This window comes from Procambarus clarkii, chromosome 71, assembly GCF_040958095.1.
Source record: "Procambarus clarkii isolate CNS0578487 chromosome 71, FALCON_Pclarkii_2.0, whole genome shotgun sequence".
In the NCBI taxonomy this organism is placed as follows: Eukaryota; Metazoa; Arthropoda; class Malacostraca; order Decapoda; family Cambaridae; genus Procambarus; species Procambarus clarkii.
This window is the reverse complement of record NC_091220.1, coordinates 22158164-22177528: the sequence shown is the minus strand read 5'-3', so window position 1 is coordinate 22177528 and position 19365 is coordinate 22158164. Positions and strand designations below refer to the sequence as shown.

Genomic DNA, 19365 nt, shown 5'->3' with positions numbered 1-19365 from the left:
TTCCCATACCAAAACCCAATGACCCTGGCAATTACAGACCTATCAGTCTCGTGTCATGTACTTGCAAGATGCTGGAAAAGATCATCCTAAAACGACTGTTACACAAAATAGGTAGGTTTGGGGAAGGAGTCAATGGATATGTCAAAGGACGGAGCACAGCCAATTGTATAATTAATTACCTGGTTAATGACACGGCTAGGTACTCTGTATTTGTTGACATAAAAGGAGCCTTCGACAAAGCCCAGGGAATTGCGATCCTGGACGAGCTTGCATGTATGGGTGTCAAGGGGAGACTCATGAAATGGATTGAAGACTACCTCACAGGGAGGAAAGCTAAGGTCTACTTCAATGGAGCAATCTCAAGAACAATGAATATGGAACTCGGGACCCCCCAAGGAGGAGTCTTAAGCCCTACACTATTCAATGTACTTATGAATGCAATTGCCAATATTGATTTTCCTGAAGGAACACAACAAGTGGGATATGCAGATGATGTCCTAATACAAGCTCCCACCTTTGATAAAATAAAACAGGCCATTGAACTCCTTGGAAGGAAATGTATTGAGCTCGGTTTCACTCTCTCCACAAACAAGACAAAAGCATACTCCCATCGCAAGCGGAGAGAAAATGATGAACTGCAAATTAATGGTGTAACACTTGAATGGGTTGACCACTATCGGTACCTTGGCGTCACCGTCGGCTCAAACAAGGGAAAGAAAGAGGAGCTCAATCAAATCATAGGAACATGTAAAAGTCGACTCAGGGAACTGAAACTGAAAGCTATGACTTGGAATGATGGCCATGGAGCCTCTATTGCTGTACTTAAAATGATGTACACAAACTATGTACGCTCTGTCATTGACAATGCAGCACCTGTTTTATGTACTTATTCACAAAGTGATATGAATAGGCTAGAAAGCATACAGGATGAAGCCATTTCAATCATTCTTGGAGTTCCAAAGACAAAAACTGCTGAAATGTCCAATCTACAAAAAGAGTTATTATCCCTTCCCAGTATTAAAGAAAGAATTGTGGAACTGAATGCTAAGCTTGCAATTAGGATTGCCAGAGATCCCCATTATAATGACATGGCTAAAAAAAAATTGAGCTCTGTGCTACTTTCAGGGGGAAACAAGAGAAGGAAAAAATGGCATCACAGAGCAGTCGGCTACCTTGAAAATCTTCACCTACTTCAACAAGCTCGTGAGCTCATGCCTGTAGAAAGATTACCTCCCTGGGTGGATCCCCTGAATGACTCGTGCAGGATTATCATCAATGATATGGTAAAGAAAAAAACCAACATGGTACCCCAAGAAATAAGCCACATGTATCTTAAGGAAATTTATAATGAAGCTGAAGATGAACTACATCAAATCTTCAATGATGGGTCATCTAATCCTATTAATGGCCGGGCGGGTGCAGCATACACGGTAATTAAGAAGGATGATGTATTTTTTCCACCAAAAAATGAGGAAAAAGCGCGCATTGAGAACTATACCTCTTCAACACAAGCAGAGTTAACTGCCATTGCTATGGCGTTAAGGTATATTATTGAACAGAATACTACTGGTGCAGTGATTTGCACTGATTCGAGAGCAGCACTGCAAAGCCTAAATAAAGATCGGGACGAGAATCTTACAATAGTCGCTGAAATTAAGAGAGTTGTGAAGGTACTAACCAACCAGGGAAGAGTTGTCAAGTTCCTGTGGATTCCCTCCCATGTTGGAATTTATGGAAATGAACGCGCAGATGTGTTGGCAGCTGAAGGCGCTGAGGGAGACCATATTGAATACTTCATACCCAAGACTCTTCTAGAAATTAGAAGTATTATTAGGGAACATCATCGTCATCTCAATCATTATGAACCAAAAAAAAAAAGAGAATGTGGTGGTTGCGGGAGAGAATTAATAATAGAGAAAAAGCATCTTGGATTCAAATGTCCACACGTACAGCAGCTTTTTGTTAACAACATATAATAAGGATGATTTATAATGTATCTTATCTACCATTTGACAGACGCTGTTTACCTTGGAGACCGGTTGGAAATATATGAATTGAATTTCAAATCTTATTGTTCCTTCTATTACATTTTTATATATGACAATTATATAACTATAATAAATACTTCTATAATTATTGACACAATATTATTATTATCCCTTTCACCAGATGGAATTATTATGTTCATTAAGAGTTAAGGATTACAGGTTACCAAATTATACATTCACTCTTGCAATTAGAATGAGTAATAATGGTTTTTTTAATGGTTTATAATCATTTCAAAATAAAATAAATGATCCATATTCTTTTTTGACTCACAGTTTTGTTATAAGACAGAGCAGCTGCACACTTGCTTTACAGTTGCTCAGTTGCTCTCTCTCCACGTGACCAGGTTAGCGTTCTCTCTCTCTTTCTCTCTTCACACAATTAGGTCAATGTTTTTAATAATATTCCTTTACATAACGGATTTTTATTTAGTTAAAATCTAGCCAAGGAAACCTGGTCCCAAATTCAAGAGTACTTAGAAGTAACATTTTCGTTCCCCAGGATAGTGCGCTGAGAGCATGGATGGAGATCATGAGACGTTCCTCTTCACCAGTGAGAGCGTAGGCGAAGGCCACCCCGACAAAATTTGCGATCAGATCAGCGACGCAGTGCTTGATGCCCATCTTAGCCAGGACCCTGACGCCAAAGTTGCTTGTGAAACGTGTACCAAAACTGGTATGATCCTGATCTGTGGGGAGATTACGTCCAAGGCCCAAGTTAATTATCAACAAATTGTGTGTGATATTGTTAAGAAAATTGGTTTTGATGATTCACGAAAGGGCTTTGACTACAAGACCTGCAATATTTTTCTGGCCCTGGAGCAAAAGTGTGCGGAGATTGCTAATGGTGTACACATCGGGCGCAGTGATGACAACATTGGTTCAGGGGACCAGGGACTGATGTTTGGTTATGCCACTGATGAGACCGATGAGTGCATGCCCTTAACTATTATGCTGGCACACCGTCTCAATCAGAAGATTGCAGAGCTGCGAAGAGATGGGACGTTCTGGTGGGCGCGACCTGACTGTAAGACTCAAGTCACATGCCAGTATGCCTTCGATCAAGGAGCTGTTATTCCCAAAAGAGTGAACACTGTTGTCGCTTCTGTACAGCACTCGGAACAAATTACTGTCGAAGCTTTGCGTGACGAGGTTATAGAGAAGGTCATCAAGGTCATTATTCCTGAAAAATATATAGATACTCAAACGAAATACCACATCAACCCTTGCGGAGAATTCATCATGGGTGGACCTCAAGGTAACGCTGGGCTAACTGGTAGGAAAATCATCGTTGACACTTACGGTGGGTGGGGCGCTCACGGCGGGGGAGCGTTCTCTGGCAAAGATTACACAAAGATTGACCGCTCAGCGGCCTATGCCGCCCGATGGGTTGCCAAGTCATTGGTGAAAAACAAATTATGTAGACGCTGTTTGGTTCAGGTATCTTAGTGTTGTGCACCCCATAAGCATCAGCATCTTCCACTATGGCACCTCACAGTACACATCAAAACAGCTTCTGAAGATTGTTAACCACAACTTTGATCTACGACTAGGACATATTGTCAAGGAGCTGGGCTTAAAGAGACCAATTTACAGTGATACCTCGTGTTATGGACATTTTGGACGGCAACAGTTCTCTTGGGAGCAGCCCAAGAAGTTGACCATCCCTGAATTTTAGAGTCAAATAATTCATAAGGATGACTATGGCCAGTTTGCTGATATAGACAAGTATTGTTCGGTGGGAACCTTTAATTTTATATTCAATTGATAATTTTATATACTTTTTTGACGTTTTATATACCAGAGTATATAAAATCTCCGGGCCTTTTATATATCAGAGTAAATAAAATTAAAATGACTATAAGACCAGCGTCTGGGTCAAGATAAATACGTTTTCTTCCTTTAAACCGAATCCAGTTTTTTTTTATATTTTTTTCGGTGGGGCTGTGGTCCTCCTCCTCCTCCTCCAACTGTTTGTGGTTCTTCTTCTCCTCCTCCTCCTCCTCCTTCTCCTCCAACTGTTTGTGGTTCTTCTCCTCCTCCTCCTCCAACTGTTTGTGGTTCTTCTCCTCCTCCTCCTCCTTCTCCAACTGTTTGTGGTTCTTCTCCTCCTCCAACTGTTTGTGGTTCTTCTCCTCCTCCTCCTCCAACTGTTTGTTCTTCTTCTCCTCCTCCTCCTCCTTCTCCTCCAACTGTTTGTGGTTCTTCTCCTCCTCCTCCTCCTCCTTCTCCTCCAACTGTTTGTGGTTCTTCTCCTCCTTCTCCTCCAACTGTTTGTGGTTCTTCTCCTCCTCCAACTGTTTGTGGTTCTTCTCCTCCTCCTCCTCCTTCTCCTTCAACTGTTTGTGGTTCTTCTCCTCCTCCTCCTTCTCCTCCAACTGTTTGTGGTTCTTCTCCTCCTCCTCCTCCTCCTCCTCCAACTGTTTGTGGTTCTTCTCCTCCTCCTCCTTCTCCTCCAACTGTTTGCGGTTCTCCTCCTCCTCCTCCTCCTTCTACTGTTTGTGAAGTTTTTACCTTTCCTACTCCTTCTCCTGCATTTTGTAATTCTCCTCCTCCATGTGATTCTTTTGTTTGTTCTTCTTTCTCGACTTCCACATAAATGTTAAATTTAATGCTAGCAAATGTGTCTGAGGAATTAATATTCTTAGCTAACATTTTACATTCCACCTCATTATGACCGTCTTCGAGTTCAAGTTTCATAACCACGAATGGGGGTAGTGAATTTTCTTTCATTGGGAAACTGTCCAAATAAAATCCACAATTAAATATATCTTGACTTGCAGCATGGGTACATGATATCAACAATTTGTTCATGTAAAATAGTTTTCCTTCCTTTCGAAATTTTTTACGTGATGCATCTAAATTGTTCTTTAATTTGACGTCTTTTATTTCATTTCGATCTGTATAAATATCAGGTGTGAAATTATGGAAATTCCATGGAAATATTAATACAATTGGATTTTTTGTATAATATCCCCTATCAATATTAGAATTTGTATATAGTTTATTTATGTAATATGCAGAATAACCATTGGTAAAGTATTTGTGGATTTCATCATAATAACTAAGGAATTTATTAAAAGGTTGAATTAGTGTCTTATCAGTTTCAGTAATAGTTTTAGGATTATACGAAATTGGTGGTTTGGGAACAATAAAGAGACCTTTATAAGTTTTTATGTCTTCGATAAATGGCGAGAATAATGATTCTATAAGTTTGGATTTCATTTTGGATTTTCGAAGTTCAGACGAATCTGTTTGACAAACGAATTCTTTTGTTTCTTGGGCATATTCTTTTGTTTCATGTGGTAGTTTAGAGAAATCTGCTTGACAGATGGAGGATTGTAATAATTCTTGAAGTAATTCATGAGGTTGTTCGACGGATTCCATTTGACTGATGACGTGAGGAACGCCAGAGGACTCATTTTCACTTGTTTGAGGTAGTTCAGAGGCCTCGGTTGTTAATGTTTCTTCAGAGGTCTCAGTTTGTGATGTTTCTAAATGAGGTTCTTGAGGCAGTTTGGAGGCCTCAGTTGTTAATGTTTCTTGGGGTGGTTCAGAGGTTTCAATTTTAATGTTTCTTGGGGTGGTTCAGAAGCCTCAGTTTGTGATGTTTCTTGAGGCAGATCGGGGGCCTCAGTTTGTGATGTTTCTTGAGGTTCTTGAGGCAGTTCGGAGGCCTCAGTTGTTAATGTTCTGCTGACTGATGTTAATGATTCTTGAGGTACTTTAGAAGCTTCTGTTGGACCGAGGGAAGATTGTTGAGATAGCTCAATGGACTCTGGTGTTGTTTCATGGCTGATGGAATTGTAATTGTTTTCCTTTTTATATAATTTTTTAATATTTTTAAATTTTTTCCGTGAATTAATGACTACTATAACTGTTAGGAAAATAATTAATATTATTAACATAATAATTATTGACAGTAGATTACTCATTCTTAATTTTCTCTTTTTTTAATTATATGATTTTTAATTCAGATATTTTTAAAAATAAAGTAATTATTCAACCAAAGTCAAATATGTTATTGTTTTTATCCTGTTGAGTAGTTTTCCAGTATTAAGTGATATTGGATATTATATTAAATATTGGAATATCATTCAATATTGAATGAGTAATTCAATGTTGAATGAGTCATTCAATGTTGGATTGTTTTCCAGTATCCAGCACTATACTATATACTCTATACTATGTCGATATTGATTAGTTTTCTGGTTAGTATCCAATGATATTGGATAGTATATTCAACATTGAACGTGTGCAGATGTGACAACAGTCACAAACACCCTGATGGATAGTTGAAAAAAAAGAGATTTGAGTCCCTGATTTAAAAAAAAAAGACTACTACTACTACTACCCTACTTAAATTACTTACTGTTTTGCTTACTGAACACTGTAATACAACAGGTGTTGATGCAAACTGTAATCCAAAAAATGTCGTCCCTACCACAGGTGTTATTAGAAAACATATTTGCACTGGTTCCATATCGTCATCTTTTAATTATTTGTTCCAGAGTTTGTAAAATTTGGAGCCATGTTATTCTTGACTCGTCATACATGCCATTCCGCACTCTTTATCATCGATTAATATGGTATTCATATACTCTTTTCCCTAGTCCACTTCTACACAGCAATGAAGATGGTAATTTGTCTCTTTACAATGCATCCTATATTGTGGAACAATTATGTTACATCAAATACAACATAACCGATGGAAGATACTGTATGAGAGGCCTTCTAAAGATGATCGAGACTAAAATGAATAACTGGTCGAAAATGGGTCAAGAAAAAAAAGACTCTGAACTATTTGAGTTATTGAATGATCATCCTATGTTTACATCAACATTAAAAACAATGACGAGTGTTAATCATCGTTTAAAAGGTATGATAAACAAAAACAAAGTGTGGTCCTTAGTGACAGCTATGACAATGTTCTCTCGGGATACAGATGAAATTTTACAATTGTTAAATATTTGTCTTCGAATGTATCCCACGTCAACTGTTCTGAATATTTTTTATGGATATACAGTTATTTTTCTTTTTTCTTTTCAAAACTTACAGCAATCTAATATTAATCATTATAAGGTACATTCTGCACTCTATCTGACCGAAAATATAATTCTTCAATCATCAGAACAAACATATTATTGTGAACAGGCCCTTCTAATCAATCATGTTCCAAGTAAAGGTGAAATTACACGTGTCGATTATGTTCCTGGAGTGGATATAGTCAGTATAGTTTTGAAGATAGTAAAGCGGCATTCATCTTTGCAATTTTTAATTATCGAATCGCAGCCACAATCACCACTTGTACAACAGTTACCGCAAAATGCTATTTGTTCATTTTCTATGTTTAATTCTTTTTCTTTTTCTTTTGATGTATTGGTGCTTATGCCAGATTCTTCTGATATTAATAGGGAGGAAGACTGGAGAAAAAAAGTGAAAGAAATTTCAGTAATCAAATTTAGAAACATTTTATCTGAACAAAATAAACCCTGTTATAATTTAAATATTAATGTACATCTACTAATGGTAAGTAAGAGGAATCATGATTTATGTTTTATTATGTATTGTATTTTGGGACTACGTAACTTTATAATTCATGTAAATACTGAAATGTGTCAGGTGCAAGAAAGGAGTTGTGAAGACAATGTTTTAGTTATTTGTTCATCTATTTCAAGTATATATATGTACTGTTATGACCATTATTGTAATTCTTCTATGGAAAAATTTTGTGTTATTACAATAGATGGGACTTTTCAAAGATTTCTAGATGATGTTCTCTCTATATATAATTTATATGACTGACATGAATATGATGTTGAATGCAATTGTTGGTTACCACCTCCGTTAACTTACAGTGAGATTTATAGTGCCTATGCATTATCTTGTCATAGAACACCAGATTTTATATTTTGGTTAAAAACAAAATGCACCTTTAATGGTGAATATCATCCAAGTTTTAATTATTATATCATTTATACAGATATGTTAATAACAATTCAAACTATGCCAACATTTTCATTAGTTCGATTATTTAAAGGAAAAGATGTAATTTGTGAACATCATATGATTGCAACAATCACTAACAATTTAAAATTTGATGTATTGGAAATTGAACTGAATAATTCATTTGAAAAAGATATTAATACAATTCTTGGACAACAATTGGCGACATTTAATGAAATTAATATAAGCGAACGCCACTACTGTCTTCATTGTTCTAAATCTCTAAAGGATGAATATTTTGCTCTAAAACAAAAAATCAATTGGTGTGATATGGTAGCGGTAAGATTTACACGTTTTAATAGTTTTGATTTAATATGTGCTCAATGTGCAAATATCAATGATGAGGAATAACTGTATATTAATATTTTATTTCATACTATTTTATATAAAAAAATGCAAATTTAAACTGACCATATATTAATTATTATATTATAAATATAGATATGTTACAACAGGTTGTTAAACTATACCAACTAACTTTCTATTTTAGTTACCATCTCAATGAGGTTTATAGTGTTTATACATTATCATAGAACACCAATTTTTATATTTTTTGGGGGGTTAAATTAAGTTTTGAGTCGGGGTCAAGGATGACAGTGGCGACACTTCACTGATGAAGAAGATGATGTGTTCATGGACGCTTGCAAAAATAAGGACGTCAACAATCTGGCCATATTATCGACTTGATAGAGAGATTCTTGGATGCACCCCCCTCCCCCTCCCCCACCTCCACGTCTTAGTCTCACTATATTTTATAGAAAGATAATAATAACACAAATGAGATTATAATAGAGATAGTAATTATTGTATACCTGGGATGGTAGGTATAAAAAACGGGCAAATCTTTATAATTATAATATAAAGCATATTTATTGCCAATGTTTGATATGTTACATAGTGAATTTAATAATATTATATCAGTTATGTTTGACACATATATAGATATATGTCAAAATATTGGGTTTTTAATAATAAATGGAAAATGGGATCATTACTGATGTGAATTTATTCTTGATTTTATTCGAAGACAATTCAGTTATTATTTATACAAACTCCTAAAAAGAATTCATATTATCAAATTATACATTATTCTCTTAGAAAATACGTTACGATATCAAGGATGGGCTCTTATGGAATCTATTTGGACTATACAAGGAAAAATACCTTATTCTCTAATTAGAAAACCTATATTGAATGAAAGATGTATTAAACCCATTCTTCTGTCTCATACCGATATATATGACCTAAAAGATAATTTAAGTAATGTATATTATCGATCACCTACTGTAAAATATGTAAATGAAGTAACAAGAATTGTTATATATAATTTGTATAATTTACTTATGAAAAAATTTAAATGTGTAAATTGGTTAGAGACTATTCTTCTCTGTTCTCTCCCCAAACAAAATCTTAAAAGATTAAACTGCCTTCCTAAAACAAAATCTGAAAACAATTTAGATTGTTTAGGGGATATTCTTCGAACTATTGATCTTCATATATATAAAGATGGGGAAGTCTATAAATATAAGAAACATCGCTGATTTATGTATGTGTGTGTTGTATGGTGTGGAAATAATCGAAATCATATTTTTTTCTTTTGTCTACAGGATGTTTAAGTAAGAATAGACTTATTGATTGGCTTCCATCATCATCATCATCATCATTATCATCATGATGTTGCTGTTAGAAGATTTCATTTGGCAACCACTTTCATATGAAATTCAACTGTATTTAGATGATGTTTATAGTACACACATATTTAACCTGTGGACAGTTCTTTGTGGTCTTTTTTGGTATTATTCAGGGCTTAGAGAAGTGAATTTTGTTGCACTTGTTTTTTGCCTAATATGTGAAAGAAACAGAGAAGTTTGCAGGAAGCAAGTTCAATATATGGTTATATATTTCTGCTTAGGAATTGGTATATGTACTATAGATGACACAAATGTCTTATTTCTAGTAGCATGTTTAATGATTACTTATTTTATGTGGAAATTAATCTATGGAGTACATGGTTATTATATGGTTTTAAGTATGGGATTAATGTTACTCCTTTTTTTTATATGAACTGTTATCAGGTTATATTAACTTTATTTTATTTAATTATTCTATTTTACAGTACATATATCATAATAATCAAAGAATTTCCTGAAGGCAACCAAACAGATTTATTTTATGGTGCATTTTTACATTTAATAGTGTTAATGATACACCCAAAGAAAAAGAAATCCTCTCTACCTAAGTTAGTAAATATTGAAGTTGATTTAGATCACATTCTGTTGCAAGATCTTTCAGTTGCACATATTCAATTCTGGGGACATCATATAAATAATAAATTTTCACCTCAATTCCACCCTGAACTACCAATAGATGGTTATCCACGTTCATCTTTCTTTTCTGAAGATGAACGATTATCTTGGCAAGGTGAGATTGCTTATTTCCAGCCGAAATCTACTGTCTTAAATTGTGCATCAAAAATAAGATTAGAACATCTTCAAAATATTTGTAATCATGCTAACGATTGTTATTGGCAAGAGCACATTTTTATTTTTGGAAAGCATATACTTACCAAGAAGGAACTTGATGAAATAATGAGTTTTATAAACCCAAAGGACACTGTGGTGTCTATTTATGCTCGTGGTGGATGGGTTGAGAGTTTTTTGCTGGATCGAGGTGTGAGCATTATTCCAACAGAAAACACAGAAAGATTAGAGTATATAACTGCAGTTAAATGGTTACCAAACGGGTATATTAGGCATATAGTTAAAGAAACTTGTATTAATAAAGAATATTCAAATGCCAATATACTTATAATCAATGAACCCATTCGGAATTTTTATATGACTATCGATAGTATACTTAAAAGTTTCAAAGGACGACTAGTGATAATGTTTGGTTCCAACTTTCCTATGGTTATTAAAAGTGTTTTAAATGAAAAATACATTCATGTACAAACATCTAGTGTGCCCATTTTTATTAGGTCTACTGTTCATTTTTATATGAGAATATGATTATTGGAGTTGTTATTGTGTGGAAATATATAATGAGAATTGATGACATTAATAATAGTTTTGATTTTTAAAATTATGCACCCACAAAAAATTCCTGGCGTGTACTAATGTGAGGTTTAATTTAAGGTAAATAAGTTAATAAAGGATGATTCTGACTTTAATTATATACAGTTATAATTACCCACAACATCTCAATGGTAATAATGATTTAAGTAAATAAAGCCAGTGACAAGTCACAGTTAGGCAGAACAAGTACAGCCAGTGACAAGTCAGTCAGGCAGAACAAGCCCACCCAATGACAAGTCAGGCAGAACATACACAGCCAGTGACAAGTCAGTCAGGCAGAACAAGCACACCCAATGACAAGTCAGGCAGAACAAGCACAGCCAGTGACAAGTCTGGGCTAAGTTTTTATAATTGCTGTTATACAAAGCTTAAAAGAACAAGAGGTCATAAATTTTTAACTAACTCAAAATAAGATATAAAAAAAACATCATTACTTAAGTACTTATCAACCACACGCCTCTGAGCCAAAATATCAGCCCAGAAAATGTTGGAAAAGACTGCAACCAATGCAGAGTACTTGCAAACATTATGGGCTCAAGGGTTGACCACAGACGCTGACGCTGTGTATTTTTTTTTTTTTTTTTCACCAGGTCTGAAAATGAATGACTGTAAAGCTAATGTATCTTTGGTAAACTGTTCAAACAAATGTTCATCCAGGCTGGTTATGCTTTTAAATACAGGGCGTGTCTCCATTATGATAAGGAAATACGAACACTGACATAAACCGTTTGTGACGTGTGGACGTAAATGCTAGTCAATTCACACGCTTCACCCTGCCCGCCATGCAAGGCCCCACCCAATAGGCCAAGTTTTTGTGATGATTAAAATTTTATTAGAAGAGCTGTTTTTTTTGTAAGTTTGTAAAGCACGTTTCAAGGATATTTTCATCAATATATATCAAAGGTTAGAAGAGCTTTAATTAAAAATTAGGTAACTGTTACTTTAAGCACTGTAATCTGAATGAAGTTCATCTTGTGGGTGAGCTGATAGATAATTTATTACCAAAGTTTTCTTAAGACCTCTATCCTTAACAACTTTCCAAGTGGTTTTTTTAAAGCTGGTCTCCTTATTTCTTTTCGCCTGATGCTATTTCAACTGCTGTACTTCGTCCCGTAAGTAATTTAATTCTGTCCTCAGAGCTTCAACTAAAACCAATAGTTCAATCATTAAAACATCCATAATGTATAATAAATAGCTTTAAAACGGAGGAGCTTTGGCTAGCACACTCTCTCAGTCTAGGATGAAAGTAAATGTTCCTCGAAAAAAGGTTTCATTTTATTCTTTTGTAACAAAAAACTTATTATATTCTCAAAACTCCACTACACCCAGCTTCTACATTCGAAGGACTATACAGCTCTATTTTTGCTGCATATGGTAAAAATATTTCATACTATTATAGTTGCACTTGAGCTTTAGCAGATTCCAATTCTTTAGTAGATCTATAAATTTGTTAATTTGTACTAAAAAATATATACAGTACATGGTTTAACTGCACAATGCATCCTGTAATTCAAATTATTCTTTTATTTATTTATAAATCCTACTGACAATGAAAAAAATTTTACTTTCCATGTCTATAAATTTAACAATCAAAACCAACTAAATTTTAACAACTATTTTTCTTTTTTTTTTCTTTTTTTTGATGATGATGATGATGATGATGATGATGATAATGATGATAATGATGAGGAGACTGATAAAGTCAATGGGGTTGGAGGTTCTTCAGATAATATTGGGAATGATTGTTTTATAGTTTGTATAACCAAATATTTTATTAGCTTTGCAGAAAGTTCTTCCTCCTTTTTCTTTTTCTCTTCCTTCTTCTTCTTCTTTTCTTCCTTCTTTTTTTTCTTTTCTTTCTTCTTTTTCTTTTTCTTTTCTTCCTTTTCCTCTTCCTTGTTATTTTCTCATCTTGGTTTGAAAGAGATAATAAACTCACTTCCCTTGTTATTTTCTCATCTTGGTTTGTGTTACGGCCCTCTCGGGTCGCAACTGAGTTCGTACTCTGATGTTATGAGGAAGGGTATCCGGCCCCAAGCCAGTAGTGGATTTCAAGGGATGAGATCCGTGACGCAAGTAACTTAAAGGGGAAGGGAAATAAAGTCAAGAACTTAATACCATAATTATTTCCATCACCAATAAATAATATATAAAAATATTACACGGGGGGAGGGGTATTAACACTGTACAGGGGAATTATTTACACAAACGTCTTCTCCTGAAGACTCTGGATCCAAGCTCTCAGTGCTTTCGTGGCCTCACAACGAATCCTTTGAGAAGCTGAGTCTACCCCGGCCACAGGCCGGCCAAAACACAGTTCCACTGGGGGCACCGCTGTGGAGGCCGTCAACCACAAGTCCAGCAACACAGCTGGTAGGTTCCGGATCAGCAACGCCTGTCAGGCCACTCTACGAGCGATACTAGGGTAGCGCCCTAGTCAGGAGCCTCATGTGATACCACAGATCACTCTCCTGTATTCAATACCCCAGTGGTCAATCGTCTCCAGCAGTCGGTCCCGGGAATGACAATCCTTCTACTGCCACTTCACTGGCAGGGTAACACCACAGTGTTCCTCCGGGAGACGACTCACAGCTGCTGCAGCAAAGCACAAGGTATGGGGACGGCTGCCTTGGGTAGACTCACTCAACTTCCCTTACAGCAGTCCCAGGTCGACTCTTTAAGCAGACACGTCATCAATAACAGGGACACACTAAAGCACCTCACTTACAGGCTCAGACACAAACGCCCGACGTATCCACTCCATAGATGGCGTTGTCGTCTGAGCACCACCTCACCAGAGGTCAGCAGCGGCTGTGTTGTGAGCTGAACCGGACTGGAAACTGGCCCTTGTGGCCAGTACACCTTGTCCTCACCAGGTGTCGTCGTCCATTTGGTGGGGGTTTCGGGAGCTGACCCACAGATGGCGCGGTCGTCACTGCTCCGTGCTCGGACGCTGGATTCGGGTCCGTAACACCTCCCCACCAAAAAGAATTTGGTTTGGGTTTCTAGAAAGAGAAATACAAACCAAATTAGTACGTGGATACCACTCCACACAGATTCACGAACACCTTTACCGGGAATGATGAGGCTGTCTTGTCCACAGAACTGTACTACTGGGGAACTCTCGCACAAAGGAAACTTGAAGATATTAGGCAATGGCTTGTCTGTTGCAATCGTCCACATCTCTACTGCGATGTCCAGCAGGGGCATATTCTCACATCTCTCGAGTAAGGATTGGTTTCGAAACGATCTGGGTCGACTCGACACTTCCCTGTGTCGTGACACCGATGATTGCTGATCACAGACAGCATTTCTAGTACCGGTCCGGTAGTCCTTCAGGGAGACGGGAACCTGGAATACAGGGGTCAGATAATTCAGAGTGACAGCGACAGTCGGTAAGTCTATACTTACTACATATGCTTCTACTAGGTCCACACCTAGTCCCAACAGGGCTGTTTGTACATTGAAGATGGCATTCGCTCTGCCACCGTCAGGTCGACCAACGTTCCGTATAATGCTACATTGAGGCTCAGCAATCACGCGGGGGGTGTCAACCTGTCGGAAACAGACACTCATATTATCATCTCTCGTACCTCCTGTATCAACCATCACCTTCCTGGTCCCTTCTTCGACTGCAACACTCACAGTGCATGTCTCTAATCCCTGAGATCTCTTCACGATGTTCAATGGAGCCATCATCCTTCGGGTCGTCCACTGATCCTTACTGAGAACACACATAAGAGTACAACAAAACATCGCTAAGAAACATTTGGTTAACTTAGGGATAAGCTTCCTGAGCTTGAAATGTCCATAGCCGGCTACATCCATTAGCCTGGTTTGGACCAAAGAGGGCACTAGACCTTTCGAACACACCTCACATACCTCTGACGTCTGGGGAATCTCTGGCCGGTTCAATGAACGCTGTACCTTGCCATACCGCAAGTACACATCCGCCTTCGCTCGAGACTCGTTGGTATCCGTGGGTGCTTGCACACGAGACCTCTCTTCTTGCTCAGTTGCTTCTGCTATCATAACCACATGTTCCTTGTCGGGAGAAGAATCAGGAGACTCTACTAGAATACTGTCAATCTGTAGGGTAGAGGATAAATTAAACATGTTATCTGATTCCGGGTCTGACTGTACCTGGACATTACCACTGCCTGTTGTTACCTCTGACCTTGCTGTTCCGGCCGACTCGTCCACGACCTTGGGAAGATTGATGCTCCAATCTGTCACCAAATCGTTGGCTAGTACCACGTCAATCCCTGCTTAGGGAGGGTATCGACTACTGCCAACGCACATGTGCCGCTGAAGTAAGGCGAGTCGAGATGTACTGGCACTAAGGGGGCGATGTACTGCGTCCTAGGAAACCCAACCAGGACAACCTGTTGTCTCCCGTCCACACTTACTCCCTCGGGTAACGAGCTTCTCACGATCAGGGACTGGGCTGCTCCACTATCTCTGAGCACTACAACTGATCTGCCAGTATGATCACACGTTACGTACCCGCTTGAAGTGTGAGGGGCGAACAAACTTGGTCCTTCCTGCGTAGTCGTAGACTGGTTTCCTGCTGGTGGTCTTACACAGCTCATCATCATCACCTCCCTACGTGCTCTGCCACCTCTTCTGCCTCGGCACATAGCAGCTACATGCCCTTTCTGCCCACAAGTCCAGCACACCACATTCCTCCTTGGACTCCGGTGTTTCGGACTGCTAGGACTCTTCCTTCGAGGGCTACTTGGGGGCGTCTTCTTAGCGCTTTGTGGGACGGGTCTTTCCACTTCGTCATGAGGTCTGTCAAACCGGCGTTGGTAATTCCTCGGGACGTACTTAGCAGACGGCCTATGAGTCAGGATGTATTCCTCAGCCATGGTGGCTGCCGCACTCAAGGTCTCCACCTGCTGCTCCTCTAAGTACGTCTTCAGGTCTCCAGACAAACAATCCTTGAAGTCCTCTAGCAGTATGAGCTGCTCGAGGTCTTCTTTGGTCTCCACCTTCCGAGAAGCACACCATTCCTAGAAAAGTCGTTCCTTGATAGTGGCGAATTCGGTGAAAGTGTGTTCTGAGGTCTTATTCAGGTTTCTGAACTTCTGCCTGTAAGCCTCAGGTACCAATTGGTAAGCCATGAGCACAACCTTCTTCACCTTGTCGTAATCGCCGGAGTCGTCAAGGGATAACGTGGAGTAGGCGATTTGGGCCTTCCCAGTCAAGACTGACTGTATCATGATGGCCCAATTCTCCCTTGGCCACTCCAAAGAGGCAGCGACTTTCTCGAAGACTGCGAAGAACTTTGAAACTTCCTTCTCGTTGAATTTGGGGACCATTTTGATGTTCCTTATGGCCTCCGACCACCTAACCGTATTACTTCTAGCTCATGTTGTCTCTCTCTTTCCTCTCTGTCTCGTCGTTCTTGTCTGTCTCGTTCTTCTCTTTCTCTCTCTCGTTCTTCTCTTTCTCTCTCTCGTTCTTCTCTTCTTTCTTCTCATTCTAATTCTAAACGCCTCATCGCCAATTCTTTATCTTTCATCTCCATTTCTTTATCTTTTAATTCTCGTTCTAATTCTAACTTCTTCCACTCTATCTCGCGATTTATCTCTAAGGCGCGCATTTTGACTGTAAGTAAGCTAATATTCAGCTCACCTGCATCACTGTCAATGTCACTACCTTTGTCTTCCTTTTCAGTGGAAGCAACTTCTTCACTTTCCTTGGTACCTAGTGCCTCACTTTCTTGTTTTTCTTCGGCCTTCAAATGCCGGTGAACCTTGGATAAGATCTCCACACGGGAATCACTGGCACAGATCTTTATCTCCAAGTAGGCACTAACTAGCACTATTTCTGGTTTGCTCAGATATTTTAATCTGGCAAGACAGTCCTCTCTGTTCAGAAAAGCCTGAACATCGTCCAGATCATCGATGGTAGCTTTTTCTGCCATTGTCACAGATGGAACACTTAGCACGTAACTCACCGCTTTCACGTTAGCACTTAACGCACCGAGCACTGTTCTACGTCAATATTGCACTTTATCGCACCTGGCGCCTCACTTGCCAATATTGCACGTAATTACTTCGGGCACCGCACTACACAATATCGCACTGAATCACAGCGAACACTTCGCTCTACAATATTGCACTGAATCACGCCGAGCACCGCACTACACAATATTGCACTTTGTCACTCTTAGCACTGCACAGGACGTATAACGTCCCAATCGTCACACACAGGGGGAATTATATACAGGGATTACGCCACTTCACCACCCCTGTCAAACATACTTAACAAGGGGACGGATCCCGCTGGGGATGCCAATTATGTTACGGCCCTCTCGGGTCGCAACTGGGTTCGTACTCTGATGTTATGAGGAAGGGTATCCGGCCCCAAGCCAGTAGTGGCTTTCAAGGGATGAGATCCGTGACGCAAGTAACTTAAAGGGGAAGGGAAATAAAGTCAAGAACTTAATACCATAATTATTTCCATCACCAATAAATAATATATAAAAAGATTACACGGGGGGAGGGGTATTAACACTGTACAGGGGAATTATTTACACAAACGTCTTCTCCTGAAGACTCTGGATCCAAGCTCTCGGTGCTTTCGTGGCCTCACAACGAATCCTTTGAGAAGCTGAGTCTACCCCGGCCACAGGCCAGCCAAAACACAGTTCCACTGGGGGCACCGCTGTGGAGGCCGTCAACCACAAGTCCAGCAACACAGCTGGCAGGTTCCGGATCAGCAACGCTGGTCAGGCCACGCCACGAGCGATACTAGGGTAGCGCCCTAGTCAGGAGCCTCGTGTGATACCACAGATCCCTCTCCTGTCCTCAATACCCCAGTGGTCAATCGTCTCCAGCAGTCGGTCCCGGGAATGACAATCCTTCTACTGCCACTTCACTGGCAGGGTAACACCACAGTATTCCTCCGGGAGACGACTCACAGCTGCTGCAGCAAAGCGCAAGGTATGGGGACGGCTGCCTTGGGTAGACTTACTCAACTTCCCTTACAGCAGTCCCAGGTCGACTCTGTAAGCAGACACGTCATCAATAACAGGGACACACTAAAGCACCTCACTTACAGGCTCAGACACAAACGCCCGACGTATCCACTCCATAGATGGCGTTGTCGTCTGAGCACCACCTCACCAGAGGTCAGCAGCGGCTGTGTTGTGAGCTGAACCGGACTGGAAACTGGCCCTTGTGGCCAGTACACCTTGTCCTCACCAGGTGTCGTCGTCCATTTGGTGGGGGTTTTGGGAGCTGACCCACAGATGGCGCTGTCGTCACTGCTCCATGCTCGGACGCTGGATTCGGGTCCGTAACAGTTTGAAAGAGATAATAAACCCAAAGTGGATGATGAATTTCCAGATGTGGATCCTGCTCCTGAGATAGATGGTGACACTGTTGGGGGCAATGAATGTACATGCTTTAAATTTCCATCAGCATGTATCTGAGGTACATTGTAGCTTGTATTTGTATTTGAAAGCTGTTGATCTTTAGATACCAATAATTGTTGTTGTTGTTGTGGTTGATTAACATATACATCTTCATTCCAATCTGAACTTGAAATTGTATTTAGAGATAAACCCAAAGTGGGTACTGGATTTCCTGCTCCTGAGGTAGATGGTGACACTGTTGGATCAAGGAATGTCAATGAATGTTCATGATATAAATTTACATCATCTACCAGAGGTGCATTGTAATAGGTATTTGAAAACTGTTGATCTTCGTGTACCAATAATTGTTGTTGTTGTTGTTGTTGATTAACATATGCATCTTCATTCAAACCTGAACTTGATATTGTATTTTCAGGAAACGACACCATTATTTGTTGATAATCATTATTAATTGATTCACCTGTTTTACAATATTTGTCAATTATATAAGTCAGATCTGTTTCTCTTTGTTCTTCTTCAATTTGTATGTTAGGTTGATGATAATTACACTTCAAATTGGCTGCTGGTAAATTGGTGGTTTCTGATATTAGTTGATAATTTGAGCTTGAAGTAGATGGCAAATAAATGTTGTTATTTTTTTCTCCTCCTCTTGTGGTGTTAGTTTCTGAGGGAAAGAGGATATCAATGAAATCAGGAATTTGATCCAAAAAATATTCTTCTCTATGTTGTTGTTGTTGAACATGAGGAACTCCATTTTCCTGAGTTTTGTTTGCAATTCTTTTAAATGTTGTTATATTCTTCTTCACCTTATTTTCCAAAACTGATTCTTCATCATCAGATTCCAAAGCAGCAG

At 38.9% G+C, this 19365-nt stretch overlaps 1 pseudogene; it reads left to right on the top strand.

The window, feature by feature from the left end:
* The first annotated feature begins 2564 nt into the window (after positions 1-2564).
* LOC138356291 (S-adenosylmethionine synthase-like) lies at positions 2565-3723 on the top strand (annotated as a pseudogene).
* Positions 3724-19365: the final 15642 nt, after the last annotated feature.